The sequence below is a fragment of the Erithacus rubecula genome, assembly GCF_903797595.1.
Source record: "Erithacus rubecula genome assembly, chromosome: 17".
Taxonomy (NCBI): domain Eukaryota; kingdom Metazoa; phylum Chordata; class Aves; order Passeriformes; family Muscicapidae; genus Erithacus; species Erithacus rubecula.
The window spans coordinates 14,435,764-14,450,640 of record NC_136669.1 but is presented as its reverse complement, the minus strand read 5'-3'; positions in this window follow the sequence as shown (position 1 = coordinate 14,450,640).

Below are 14,877 nucleotides of genomic sequence, written 5' to 3'. Positions count from 1 at the left end.
GATGCTGCTCAGGACCAAGGAGTGGTTTGGGCATTGGGGCTGTGGTGGCACAACCTGTCTCTCCTCCTCTGATGGATATCAGAGATGGATATCACCTCACGCTTTTCTCCTCCTGTTCTTTCCACCACCCTGAATTCTTCATCCTGACAGAATTTGGTGCTGTGGGACATCACAGCCACAGCAAGTGCATTTGTTTTACCATACTTCTGAAGCAGGCCCAGATGGTTAACAGAGAAAAGGTGATGGAGACTCTCTTCCCTTGAATTTCTTCATTCCTCCTGTTCAAATGGGCTTGAAGAGGGAATTTTTTGGACTGGAAAACACTTGGTACTTACAAAACACTCCTTCTTACGTTGATACACAAAAAGTTCAGTCCCCTCAGCTGTCCTGTGTTTCTGATGCTTTTCCAATAATACCTTTAGAGATCCCCTACCACAAATTCACCATCAGCACAAGAAAACCTTGGAATTGTTGTACCAACTCTGGGGAGCTACCTACTAAATGATGCATGAACTGGAGTCTTTCCAGTGGAAAGCTGCTTGGAGTATTATCCATGTATTCCCAGAGACCAAGGAGCTCCAGGCCAGCAGCCACTGGTGACACACACACCTTGTCACCAGCTCAGCCCTGACAGTGAACAACCACCTGAGTCTTGCAGCAGCCCAGAGCCCAGTCTTCATTCTTGGACAAAAGCCCTGTGTAGGCACCTTCAGGGCTGTTTGGGAGGGGGAGAGCCTTCCCTTGCTGCTGTGGAGGTTGGAGGACAGAATTTAAAGAAGGTGCATAGGAGGCCAAGATCTGGTTCTTTCTTTCTCTCTCGGTAGATATTTCTGCTTTATGGTCTCAGCTAAACTCCAGATTCCAGCTGACATTGGTAAACTGGGTTGTTTCTGGTCACAGGAACAATTTAATTTCCAGCCTGAAGTTTTCCAGTTGGACACACCCATTGCAGAGAGGAAACTTAACCAACACCTGTCTATGGATTGTGTAGTGACCAAATACCAGTTTCCTGCCCCAGATCCCAAACTTGGGCCAGACATCTTCCAAACCTGGGGGCATTTCCTGGCTCAGAGTGCTGCTGCTATGACTGTGGAGAGCTTTGTCCTTTCTCCAGAATAGAAGGACTGGGATGGGATGGGATGGGATGGGATGGGATGGGATGGGATGGGATGGGATGGGATGGGATGGGATGGGATGGCTCAGCAAGACAAAGGTCTTGTTTCCTGTGAATTCACTGGAGTTGCAAGGAAAACTTTCCAACAAAGGAGGCATGAAATCCCTGGCACTGGCTAGGACAAGCTGGACATTACCTCACTGTCACAGTGCTGCTGAGAAATCCCCAAAGCACAGGCAGTGACATTTCCATGCAGGGGGCTGGGAATGGTTACAGGAGCAGAGGAGTGGAGCCAATGGGGCAGGGAAGAGAGGGCTGGGGGAGGAGTCCTCCAGCTGGAAAAATGAAGGATCATGTAGAACATCAGTGATCACAATCATTTTTCATGCCAAAAACTCTATGCAATCAGAGCAAATTGCAGTTTAAATCCCAGAATAAGCAACATATTCCTCCTCTTGTTGGGTTTGAATGATAATCCCTGTAGTAGTACTTATTTATAACACCACTTATCACCAAGCTGAGCAGTGAACACAGCTAAAACCTGTCTGGGAGACAGGAACCTGTCAGCAAACAAAGCAGTGAAAGGTGAGTCCACAGGGAAAACATGGAAAAGACATGCAGGTAATTCCCAGCTGGTTTCTAGCACCCAGAGTGGTTGGAGGGAGAGCTGCACAAAATAAAAATCAGAAATTTCAGTGACTGAGTTACCAAAAGCCACACTGGTCTGGCAGAGGTGAGTTCTCTGCTTATGAACAGAGGGGATGAAACTGTCCAAAATGTGAAACAATTTGTAGAAGGATTCATTCTGTATTTCTTAACCAACTAAGGACCATTGGGAAACAGGGTAGATGAGTTACAGTAATCTGTGGAATAAAAATCATCCCAGAAACGTGGGAAGGTGAGAGCAGAAGCAAATATAGTCACAGCATCAGCTGCCAGAGGTGATAGAACCTCATGAATCAGGCTCTAAAAGAGTGACTTCCTCCATGCCATTACACTTGCCTTGCTGGCACTGGGATGCCAAACCCTTCATCCCCAGCCCATGTTTGTTTTGAACATGTACAAATGGTCACAAGAGGGGCAGAGCACAGCAAGGCTGGCTCAGAGCAGAGGGAGGCTCCTGCTCTTCAGCAGCTTCCAAAGGTGCTCCAAAGAACAGATGTGCAGATCTCTGAGGAGAATCCAAAACAGCAGCAAGTGGCATCTTAATTTGGGTGTGGAGCCCTGAAGAACAGAGGGGAAGAATGAGCATAACAGTGTTCAAGGGGAAAGTAATTCCAGTAATTCCAGAAAGCAAGAACTGCTCTGATCAAGGTGTCCTCAATTCCAAATTGAGCAAAAATGGCTGAAACAATGATCTGAGTAAGACAAAATGGAAAGCTAAAGTCTCCATTCTGTTAGTGTGAAGCTCCTCTACCTTGTGCCTGTATCAAACACGTGGCCAGAGTTATTTCATATTGAATCTGGGCAACTGAGCACCAGAGAATGTGCTCTTGCCCAGAAAATGCAGTAACAGGATGGATAAAGAAATGCTCAATGACTCAGAGAGAGGAACTGGCTTTGCATTTCTTTTCAGGGATTGATCTCTGAACCCCTCCAGGAGTACAGGAGCTGTGAGGGGCTTTGCACAGGACCCAGTCAGCACCTTCCCCATCCAGCTCACCTGGGACATCATCACTTGTGCCATGTCTTCCAAAAAATTATCCTGGACAGAGAGATTTGGAACATTTTTACCCATCTGATCTTCTGTTTCATCACTGTAAAATGATTTCACAGATGTCCTGGTAGCCACAGGTCTTTGGCTGGCAGCATTTCACGGACACATGTGACTTGCATACCAATAACTCTCCCCTTGGCAGGTCCTTCCTCTGCTTGCTGATCCTTTCTCCTCAAAACTCTCCCAGGACTGAGCTGTGGTCTGTGCTTGGTGGCCTGGCCATTTTCTTGGCAGTTGGGAGAGATTCAAACAGACAGAGGGCAGGGTAAGATTAGTTAATAGGGAGAAATTATTCCCCCTGGGATGGGCAGGCCCTGGCACAGAGCAGCTGTGGCTGTCCCTGGATCCCTGGCAGTGTCCAAGGCCAGGTTGGGGCTTGGAGCAGCCTGGGACAGTGGAAGGTGCCTCTGCCCATGGCACAGGGTGGAATTAGATGATCTATAAGGTTGCTTCCAGCCCAAACAATTCCATGGTTCAGTGGAGCCAGCAGTCTGCAGGACTCTGGCTGCAGACAAAGCTGACCCTGCTGCTGTCCTGCTGGGATGTTCCCACTCTTTGCCCTGAGGAACAGCTGCCATGGGCACACTCCTGCCTTATGGATCTCACCAACTTGTGTTTGGAGCTCACAGCTTGGTTTTCTAACAAGGGGCCAGGCAGAGGAGTCATCTCCCTTCCTTGCTGGATCCCAGTCACACAGGAATCTATTCCATGTGCTGATTTCCACCCTGTGCAGGGGCTTGTCATTCTCAAAGCCACAAGAGGAGCCAGATGAGCACTTGCACCTCTGATCTGTGTCGCTGCCAGCTGCTCCTTGTTTCTCTGCTCCAGTTTCCTGGCGATGCCTGGCGCCCGCAGAATCTCCACCCAAAATTCATCACCCAACCCACGGCACCACAAGCGGGTCCCAGGCCAGCGGGGGGGGGACAGGAGTTCAGCCGAGCCCTGTGCGGGCAGCGCAGCCCCTCCTGCTCCCTGCGGTGACAGCGGTGACAGCGGTGACAGCCTGGCAGTGACCCCGCACCGCCGGGTCCGCCCCGTGCTCGCGTTACTCTGATGGGCTCCTGCCTTCCACAGCCATTCACACCACCCCAGGGAGAGAACAGCCACAAATGCTCTGAACTTGGCGCTTTCCTGCCTGGGAAAGTCCTCACAGCCCTGCGAGTGTCAAAACATGTGGAAGAGAGGTGCTGAGCAGGAGCGAGGCTCTCACAGCTGAAAAATAAGAACAAAATTTAAAATCAGCAGGAAAAAAAATGGTAAAAGCCCCTGCAACCTGTCTGGGTTGCTCTTACCACCCAGGGAAAGAGGAAATCAGGTTCAGAGGCCAGCAAAGGAGGTTCTAAAAATGAAAAGAGGAAAAAGAGGCGAGAGCAGTTGTTTGGTTTCTTTAAAGAGGAAAAAGCCACAGAAGGAGTAGCTGCTTTCCTGGGTTTACATCCCATTTTCTTCCCAGCTGACTTTTGCACTGTCTGTCCTGTGACACACAGGATGCATTCACCCACCTTCCCAGCTCTAATGAGACCTTCCCACTCCTGCCCCTGTCACGTCCTACCCTGCAGAACCTGGGGCAGGATCTCCTGGTGCTGGTTGGGTGGCCATGCACACACAGGTTGGCCTGGTGGTGCTTCTAGGAGCTCCTGGTGACTTCACACACCTTTTCCTTGGAAATTCAGGTCTTTTACTGGACTAAGCTTCACAAAAATTCTTACCTCTTTTCAGATTTTGACTGTTTTGTCCAATTCAGCTGAAATGGGGCCAAACACTTAGGGAGGGTGAAGGCTGGGACAGCCAGCATGGCCAGGTGAACCTCGTCCAACAAGCTGCACTCACATTTTAACTGTGAGAGGGACCAGGATAGGCAGGAGCTGGGAGCAGGGAATTGGCATGAACTGGTGCTGCTGGGCTGCTCACTGGACTCCAGCACCTGGCAAAGTCAAGGGTTGCTGGAGCCATATAATGAGGAATTGGAGACAAGTCCATGTCACTTGACACAAACTGGCTTATTCAGCTGCTCTGACATGTTTTTGGAGAGGATGAAGCTTGGCCAGTGACAGAGCAGCTCTGTGGCCAGCTGCCCTGGAAATGCTGGTCTGATCCCGTGCAGCACGTTGATTCAGAGAAGAGAGAAAGATAAAAATAACCTGCTGGACGTTAAACAAGCCAGGCCCTGGCTGGGGAACATCTTCCAGGCGGCTCCCTGGCAAGTTGTGTTTGGGCTGTCATTTCTCCTGCTCCACCACCCACCTGCTCCTTAACCTAACATGGAAGTTCACAGAACAATAGCAGAGCTGGAAGCACTGGGAAGATAGGAGAGCTATGGGGAAGGAAGTGAACACCTGCTCTCTAGTCCAGCACAGAGCCAAGTGGACAGCAGGGAAGGAGGCCCTGGGGGACAGGAATGGTGAGGAAGGTTTGGGTCAGGGTCTGGAGGAGCCCACCTGGGCTGCTCCCAGTGCTCAGTGGGGTCAATGGAGGCACCAGGGTGTCTGCAGGGTGCTGGGAAGGGTGTAGGGAGCAAAGGGGAGCACTGTGATCCTTCACTGTGATCCACCACAGGTGTTGGAGGCAGAGCCTTATCATTTCAGAGCAGCAAATGTGTGCAAAACAACAGCAGGGGCTGCAGACCAGAGAGAAATTGGAGGGTGAGCAGCTCTTTCAAGCAGCCAGGGAAGAAAAAATAATCAAAAAAAGCACTTTGGCTAGAAGGTGCTTTACAAAGTATTTATGAGGTGTACTCGTTAAAAATTGATAAGCTGCGCAGTGAGGCTGCAGAACTCCTGCAAGCACCAGGAATGGGAACTTCTGCTGCCCAAGGAAGGCCAGGAGGAGTGATCCTGAGCTTGGGGAAGCAGCATAGCCATCACACAGCCATCACCTGCACAGGTCCCACTGCTCTGCTTTATTTGTGTTCAGGATCTGGATTGGAGGGGATCTCTACCCCTCCTCTTCTACCTCCTTTCTGCAGGAGCTTGTTGCTCCTGACACTGGGTTTGTGCCCCACACATTTTAGGGGCTATTGCAGCCATGCTGAACCTACCAGCAGCTTTGCAAAATTGGCTGCTCTCCACAGGGAGAAACAGCAGGGTTGGATGCAAAGGGGGGGGGCACAGAGCACCCTCCATCTTCAGCAGCAAAATGCTCCCGGCCAGAACTGCCCGTGGGTTCCGTAGGAATAGCAAAGAAAAGGTACAGTCTGCTTGGATGCAGCTCTGGGGAGGGAAGAGAGTTTTGCAGGGTGTGGATGAGGGCTGGCAGATGGGTGGGACCGGAGCGTTGGGTCAGCACAGCGAGGGTGAATCCTGCTGTAATGGGGAACACCGGCCCCTCCCGCAGCTGCACCCCGCAGGGCCCGGCAGCCAGAGCCATCCTGTATGCCAGAGCCATCCCTTGTGCCACAGCCACACCCATCCCTTGTGCCACAGCCAGAGCCATCCCGTGTGCCACAGCCAGAGCCATCCCTTGTGCCACAGCCAGAGCCATGCCGTGTGCCACAGCCAGAGCCATTCCGTGTGCCTCAGCCAGAGCCATTCCGTGTGCCACAGCCACACCCATCCCGTGTGCCTCAGCCAGAGCCATCCCTTGTGCCACAGCCACACCCATCCCGTGGCCTCAGCCAGAGCCATCCCGTGTGCCTCAGCCAGAGCCATCCCTTGTGCCACAGCCAGAGCCATTCCGTGTGCCTCAGCCAGAGCCATCCCGTGTGCCACAGCCAGAGCCATTCCGTGTGCCTCAGCCAGAGCCATCCCGTGTGCCACAGCCAGAGCCATTCCGTGTGCCACAGCCAGAGCCATCCCGTGAGCCACATCCACACCCATCCCGTGTGCCTCAGCCAGAGCCATGCCGTGTGCCACAGCCAGAGCCATCCCGTGTGCCACAGCTAGAGCCATCCCTTGTGCCACAGCCAGAGCCATCCCGTGTGCCTCAGCCACACCCATCCTGTGTGCCACAGCCAGAGCCATCCCTTGTGCCAGAGCCAGAGCCATCCCGTGTGCCACAGCCAGAGCCATCCCGTGTGCCTCAGCCACACCCATCCTGTGTGCCACAGCCAGAGCCATCCCGTGTGCCTCAGCCACACCCATCCTGTGTGCCACAGCCAGAGCCATCCCTTGTGCCAGAGCCAGAGCCATCCCGTGTGCCACAGCCAGAGCCATCCCTTGTGCCACAGCCACACCCATCCCGTGTGCCTCAGCCACACCCATCCCGTGTGCCTCAATCAGATCCAGCCCTGCCGTGTCCCTGCTTCCCAGATGCATCCCTGCAAGTCCCTGGCAGCCAGATCCATCCCCGCTGTGTCCCCGCTCCTCAGAACGATCCCTGCAGGTCCCTGGTATCCAGATCCATCCCGTGACCCGCAGCCAGATCTATCTCCGTCGTGTCCCTGCTCCCCAGAACAATCCCAGCAGGTCTGTGGTACCCAGACCCATCCCTGCAGGCCACTGTTCCCCGGATCCATCCCTACTATGTCCCTGCTCCCCAGAATGATCCCTGCAGGTCCCTGGTACCCAGAACGATGCCAGAAGGTCCCTGATACCCAGACTCATCCCCGCCGTATCCCTACTCCCCACACCCATCCCCGCCGTGTCCCTGCTCCCCAGATCCACCCCCGCCGTGTTCCTGCTCCGCAGAAGGATCCCAGCCCGCCGCATGCCCGGCTCCGTCCATCGGCTCGGCCGCTCTCCTCGATGCGATCGGGAGCAGCTGCTCCGCGCATCGCCCTCCCCCGGGCCGGGTCCCCCGCCCGGCACCCGGCGGGCCGTGAGAAAAAGAGCAGCGCTGTCAGCGCCCATCAGCGCTGACGGGCACGGGCAGCGGCGGCGGGGTGACAGGGCTGTCACCGAGGGTCGCGGCTCCTCGTCACGAGTGGGGCTGGGGCGGGGACCCTGAGGGCAGCAGACATGCCCCGGGTTTGTGTTTGGATAAAAGCGGCTTTGAGAAGGAGGAGGTGGGGCAAAGCCGGTTGGGTTTGTGTCCCTGGGAATGTGGCACGGGCAGCAGCTCGGCTTGGATGTATGCTTCTCTCCTGGTGCCAACCACAGCACCCCAAAGGCTGTGTCTCTCCTGGACAGCTGAGAAAAGTCTGCAAAATCCTTGCAAATCTGGCTCAGAGCCCTCCTGGTGTCCCAGAGTCAGATTGTTCCTCTTTGCTTCTCATTCAAAGCACCTGCTCTGTCTGGGCCAAGGCTCCAGGAGGAAAGATGCTTCCAGCTGTGAGGAGCCAACCACGCCGGTCAGCAAATTCACTAAAGGCACAGCTCAGCCTCCCAGCACCTCCAGAGAGGCAGAGAAACTAAAATCCCATCTCAGGGGGTGAGATCGTCCCTCTTGCCCTCAGCTCAGTGTCAGCGCTGTGCCAGGGCAGGGCAGCCAGCATCTGGGACAGAAGCAGATGGGAATGGCTCTCTGCAGGCTGCCAGCCAGAGCTGGGGCTGGTTCACTGCAGCTGGAGCTGAGCTGGGCTGCTCACAGCTCCCCTGGACCCTGAAGAGGCCACAGCAGAAATTCCTGCACAGGGAAAGTGCAGCCACTGAGCTGGGAGTGAGGGGCTGTGGGATTGTCCTGTGGGATTGTCCTGTGGGATTGTCCTGTAAGTGCCACAGGAGTTGCTCACTCCTGCTCCCTGAGGGAGGGGCACTGCCATTTGAAATGATCCTCAGAAAATGGTCTTTTCTGCTGGGACTTGTGGTGAGGAGCAAGAGCTGCTGCTCTGTGAGATGTTGAGACAATGGAAAACAGGTCCTTATGTTCCATTTCAGATCTTCTCTGTAAGAGAGTCACAAGATGATAGAATAGTTTGGGTTGGAAGGGACCTTCAAGGTCTTCTGGCTCCAACTGCCTTTCCCAAGGGTCTTCTCTCAGCTTCACATGGGAATGGTTCCCTGGCCAAAATTCCCAGGTCACACCCATATCAGACAACTCCCCAAAACACTCCAAACCTTCTCTGAGGATCCTGGAGTCCTTTCCATGACTCTACTCAGGCAAACATTCATCCATCACTGGCATGGGATAAAATACAGACTCCAAACAACATCCCATGAAATATCATCTCCATAAGAACAGAAAAACAGCAGGCTGGGACCTGCTGCTCACCTTCCTCAGCAAAATCTAGGGGAGCAACAGGGTCTGCTCCATGAGGCTTGAGCCAGGGGAGCTCAGCACCCTGGGGGCACCAGCTCAGAGCAGAACCTGCTCCTGAGTTTGGTGAATCACTGTTGCTGTGGTTGTGGAATGGGATGTGGAATCTGGCTGTGCCTGGCCAAGACTGGACAAAAATTACTTGTATAGACCCTGCAGGCAAGCCAGGAGCTTTCTGTGCAGTCTCACTCAGGACCACAATTTCCATGGAGATGGGGAAAGCTGAGGCTTCTCCACACCTTTGTCTACCTGCTCCATCTTTATTAGGAATCTTTTCACCATCCTAAAGGGTGAAATCTCCTTGTCTTGGCCCATGACAGCCCAACGTGTAGAGGTGGGTCTGATGATCTGGAGACCTGAGCTACACAGAGACCCTGACCCTTTTCCTTCAGGCCTCTGAAGTCCCTTCAGGCATGCAAGAACCTTCAGTCATTAGAAAGGCTGGATTGAAGCTAATTGCCCCAAAAGAGAAAAGCTTCACAACCCATCCCCAGGCCCCCAGGCCTTTAGGATTTCCACAGGCAGCATGAAATTATTAAATTGCTATTTGTGTGATTCCCTAGACCCTTGCCCATAGGACATTTTTGCTCTGTCATATAATGTAAACTGCAGGCTTTGGATGTTCAGGGAATCATAAGTAACTGGAAGAAGGAAGGCAAAATGTAACGTGGTCCCTGGGAGAGCTGCAGGCTCCCCAGAGCCTCTCCAGGAATGCAGCACTCACACGCAGAGCTGAGACAGCCACTGAGCCCTCCTCAGCTCAGCACTTCCAGTTCCTCCCTCTTGCTTATTGACAGGGAAAAAAGTCACCATTAACAGCCAAAACTGAATTTTATTTTTTTTTATTATAATGAATGGATGGATTTCATGGCAAAAGAGTTGTTTGCTGGTTCTGATCCTTGGTGTTCTTTGGTCCTTGTTTGTCTCCTTTATCTCAAGGTCACCCCACTCAGGTGGGTATTTCTGTCACTGGTCAGTGCTGAATTTTGATGGTCCATCTGTGGGCACAAATAATCATTCACACCAGAGAAAATGGGACAGACAACCCTCATTGGAAACAGTTCTTGACAGCAATACCAAGCTTGAGGCTGCTCCCTGCCCTGACCACAGACAGGGAAAATGCTGGATGCACCCAGAGCTCTGCACCTCCTCCCACCTTCAGACACAGAGCTGTAGAGGTTCTCCAGCTGGAAGGGAACATAAGATCATCAAGTGCAACTCCCTGCCCCTCCCAGTACCACCCAGAATAAACCATGGCCCTGTGAGCACCATCCAGGCAGCTGAACTCAGGTAACATGGATTTTGCTCTTGCTCTGAAGCTATCTTGTCTTGTCCCCCAGAGTGTTTGCCAGGTATCTTTGTTGCAGGTAGATCACTGTCTCACCCACCATTGCATCCATTACCTGAGACCTAAGAAGCTCAAAAGATGGAGGATTAATATAAAAATCATGGAATTGTATGGGGTTATCTTGACCACGAGATGCTGCTGGGGAAATTTTGTTTGAAAGGCTGGGAGCCCTCTCCAGACACCTCTCCTTGGTTTTGTTTCAGAATAACTCAAAACAACATCTGGAACCCCCTCAGCAGCTCCTCTGGCACCAGCACATGGCCAGAAGGACAAGCAGCCCCTTCAGCATTGACCATGGTGTGATGCTGCACTCCTGGACTCTGCTCAGGTGCTGCAGCCATGGCAGACACATCAATCATCCCTTTTTCTCTCCAGTGTGCTGGTGCCAGAGAAAAGGGAGCAGTGGACACACATCCTGTAAAGGAGATCTCATAGAAACATTTAGGCTGGAAAAACCCTCTGAGACCACTGAGTACCACCATTAACCCAGCACTGTCCCCAGGTGCCACATCTACATGGCTTTTTAATCCCTCCAGCAATGGGGACTCGCCACTGCCCTGGAAAGCCAGGTCCAGTGTTTTGTGGACAGTGCAGGGTGAGGGAGCTGGGAATGGGCTCCAGGATGCTGCAGGGGGTGGGGGGGAGTTTGTCCCAAAATGCAGAAGCAGAGTGTGAAGAATAGCAGGAGGAAATACTGAAAGCAGAGGAGGCAGGGGATGTTCTCTCATGAATGGCTTTCCCAGGTTCAGCCTTTCCCTTCTGCCCTGGTTTCTGGACCCTGAAGGCCAGCAGGAAGGGGTTTCCAGGTTGTCATCCTGGGCAGCTGGGCAGTCAGGCAGTTCTCCAGCCAAACTAGAGGGGTGCTGCTGTGTTTTCCCAGAAATCTTGAGAACAGCCTGATAAGAGGCTTGACTCTTGACCCTCAAACATCAGACCCAGTGCCCCACCACTGCCACCCCCACCCTCCATCCCCTTGGGCCTGGAGTTGCTTGGAAGAGGGTGAGGAGCTCTCTGGTCCATTGGTGCCACCTCTCCAAGGCCGGTTGCAGTTGTCATTGCTGATTTCTGTGCTCTCCTGCCTCTTTCTCCCTGACTGGTTTGGTGGCCCTGTCATTACCAGGTTTCTCCAGCTGCCTGTCAGGGTCCTACTGGCCTCAGCGTTGCCTCAGGCTCCTGGATAACAAACAAGGCACAGAAGAGTCCTTGGGCTTCCACGGCCTTAATTAGCTGGTGTCATTTGAGGGATGTGTGTCCTGCTGGAGACACAGACAGCTCAGGAGGCATCTTTAAATGCATCCAATTAGAGGGGGCTTCAGAGATGAGCTGCAGCTCCTGAGTGCAGGGGCTGCTGTGAGCCCTGGTGTCCTCACTGGGGCTGGAGGGGAGTTTTCTCCCCCGGCAAACACCAGTCTCTCCTCAGTGGGACCTGTCACTGCTGTGGCCCTGGTGGCACTCACAGCATCCTGCCTGGTTTTTCTCCAAGAAACCTGCCAGTGAATCCTGTTGTGCTCAAAGCTGGGATAAAATCAGTCAGTGTTTGCTCCAGTTTTCAGCAGCCCTGGATCTCCAAGGGAGCTGCTGCCTGGTGTCTTTGGACACAGCACCACTCCCCTGTCCCTTCCCCACAGTCAGCTTCTGCTGCAGGACAGGCTGATGTGCCAATTCTCATTGTGACCACGATCAAGGAACTGGGCTTAATGATCCTTGTACTGAGCTGGTCCCTCCCAGCTCAGGATACTCTATGGTTCTTTGACAACCTGTTGCTGAGGTCCAGCCTAAGGATTCCCTGACTCCTCAGGAAGTCTAAGGAGGCTCCTTAGGGAGTCTTAGGAGGCAAATTCATGCCCTTCATGAATTCCTCTGCAGGCTGTGACTGAGGGGTGCCACCACAAGCACCCCCTCACTACTCCAAGGAGCTCATGCCCAACAGAATCCACCAGGAGAAGCCACCCTGAGGTGCCACTGACAGACAGTGGCTTGGGGACTTCACAGGGAATCTCCACTGCAGGCAGCAACCTGAATTACCTGGAAACCAAAGGCAGGCCAATGGAGTGAGGATGTGAACCACAGAACAACACAAAGGTTTGGGTTGGAAAGGATCTTTAAAGCCCATCCAGTTCCACCCCTCCCTGCAAGGGGCAGGGACACCTTCTACTAGACCAGGCTCCTTCAAGCCCCCTCCAATCTGGCCTTGAACACTTCCAGGAATGGAGCAGCCACAGCTTCTCTGGACAACCTGTGCCAGGGCCTCCCCACCCTCATTGTAAAAATCTTATTTCAGTTTAAAACCACCACCCTTCATCCTATCACTACAAGCCCTGCTGAAAGGCCCATCTCTGTACCATGAGTGTTATAGGATTTCTTCTGAGATGTGCTTGTTCTTTAACATCTGCACACAGCTGTTTGCAAAGCCCTCATGGGGAACTCTGCATTCCAGTCAACCATGAACATCTCCAGCCAAACACGAACACACTCAGACTGTCAGAGTCTCCCTGTGCAAGGTGAGTTCATCCCTTCTCCCTGCCCACATCCTGCCTCTGACAGGTCACCTCTGGCACCTGCCTTTCCCTTGGTCCATTGGTGTCCCCATCCTCCCCTCCTGCCCCAAATCTCGCTGCTGCTCCAGGTGACAGCACCCCCACCATCCCCTCAGCCTCCACCTCGGCTCCCTCAGCCTCCTCGGCAGGAGGCAGCTGGGTTAATTCCCTCCCCGGGGCTCAAAAATGATGGAATCAATTAAACCCTTATGGAACTGTAGTTCCCATCCCATCCCCAGTACTGGCTGTGGTGCTATGGCTCTGCTCTGGCCGGTGGCAGCAGCTGCCCAGCTCTGCCCTCTCAAAGAGTTAACGCCGAGCAGCACCATTAATATTCTCGCTGATAACCCCAAATACCAGCGCTGCACGGCTGTCGCTTTCATTAGCGCCGGGAAAATGAGCCCTTCAAAATAGGACAGGCGGCTGGGGGGAGGAGGGCTCTGGGGCCAAACATGCGATTTTCCGTGCGATTGACGGATATTAAACCTCCTTGCAGTGACGTCAGGGGTGGCTGGGATGATGGTGAGGATTCCCCAGCCCCCTCGGCCCGAGCCCCCCGCCCGGCAGCGGAGCCGCGCTGGCCGCGGCCCCGGGCGGCTCGGGAGGTGTGCGGGGGCTGTCACATCGCATCAGCCAGCCCGCCGTGACTCGGGCAAGGTCCTTCGCCGCAGAACCGGTTCAGGAGTCAGCGATTCACTCAAGCGGCTGGGCAGTGCCAGCGGTGGCCGGGCACGGGCGCCTCCCGGGGATGGAGCAGGGCGGAGAGATGCGGCTTGAGGATTCGATCTCTTTCTGCAGGCAGAACTGACACAGTCTCAAGCTGCGCCAGGGGAGATGCAGGTTGGATATCAGGAAAAAGTTTTTCACTGAAAGAGTGGTAAAGTACTGGAATGGTCTGCCCAGGGAGGTGGTGGAGTCGCCATTCCTGGATGTGGCACTTAGTGCCATGGTCTAGTCGAGGTGTTAGGGCTGGGTTGGACTTGATGATCTTGAAGGTCTCCTCCAACCTAGTCGTTGTGTGAATTCTGTAAATTCTGTGAATTTCAGATGAGGAAGGGGTGTGAGAAGCCTGCTCATTTTCCATGGAACCTCGCCAGGAGGTGCAGAGCCTGTGACACCTCAGATCTCCTAAAGTTTGCTTTACTGTGTGTATTCCCAGCAAAGCTGAGCCCTGGGAACATCGGGAAAGGACACTCAGCCAGGGCCAGATCCATTCTGCTCTCCATCACAGCCTCTAGGGGATCCCGGGGGAGTTGCCAGAGCATAGATGGGTTTTTTCAGCTGTTGCATGTCCCAGTGTTTGGCTGCAGTTGTCCAGTTGTGGTGAGGGAGAGGGATCAGATGAGATGGGGAAACTGAGGCAGGGGCCAGGGGCTGAGTACACGTGCTGTTCAAATTCATGATGGACGGGGCTCAGGACTGGAGCTGTGGTGCTCTTGGCACCAGAGAGCCACAGAAGGGGCTGCTGCAGCAATGGGAAGCACAGCCTGAGCTGGGCAGAGGCTGCTGTGGCAGTCTGGAAGGATCTCACTGATTCGTGGCACTGTATCCCCATCCAGGTCCCGTTGTCCATAGTGAGAAACAAGTCTTGCAAGATGCTGAGCGTGTGCCAAGGCCCCTCAAAGAATCTTGGAACAGTTTGGAAGGGACCTCAAAGCTCACCTCATTCCACTCCCTGCCATGGGCAGGGACACCTTCCACTTGATCAGGTTTCTCCAAGCCCTGTCCAAGCTAAGCTTGTACAATTACAGGGATCAGCCACAGCTTCATCCTTCTCTTCCTAAATGAGGACACTGAAGCAATTAATGCTCAAGCCAGTGGAAATAAAGATCCACTTTGACCTGTGCCCAGGGAGGTTGATGACCAAAACAAACCCGTTCCTGACCCAGAGACATCTCTGAGGGTGCCAGGAGCCAGCCATGATTCAAGGCTTCTGCTCTACACAGCCATGGGTGCTTGTCCAGGGGCTGTAGCAGAGCTCCATCCCATTTTCATGGATCTCGTGGTCCAGGCACAGAGGTGCTCCCCT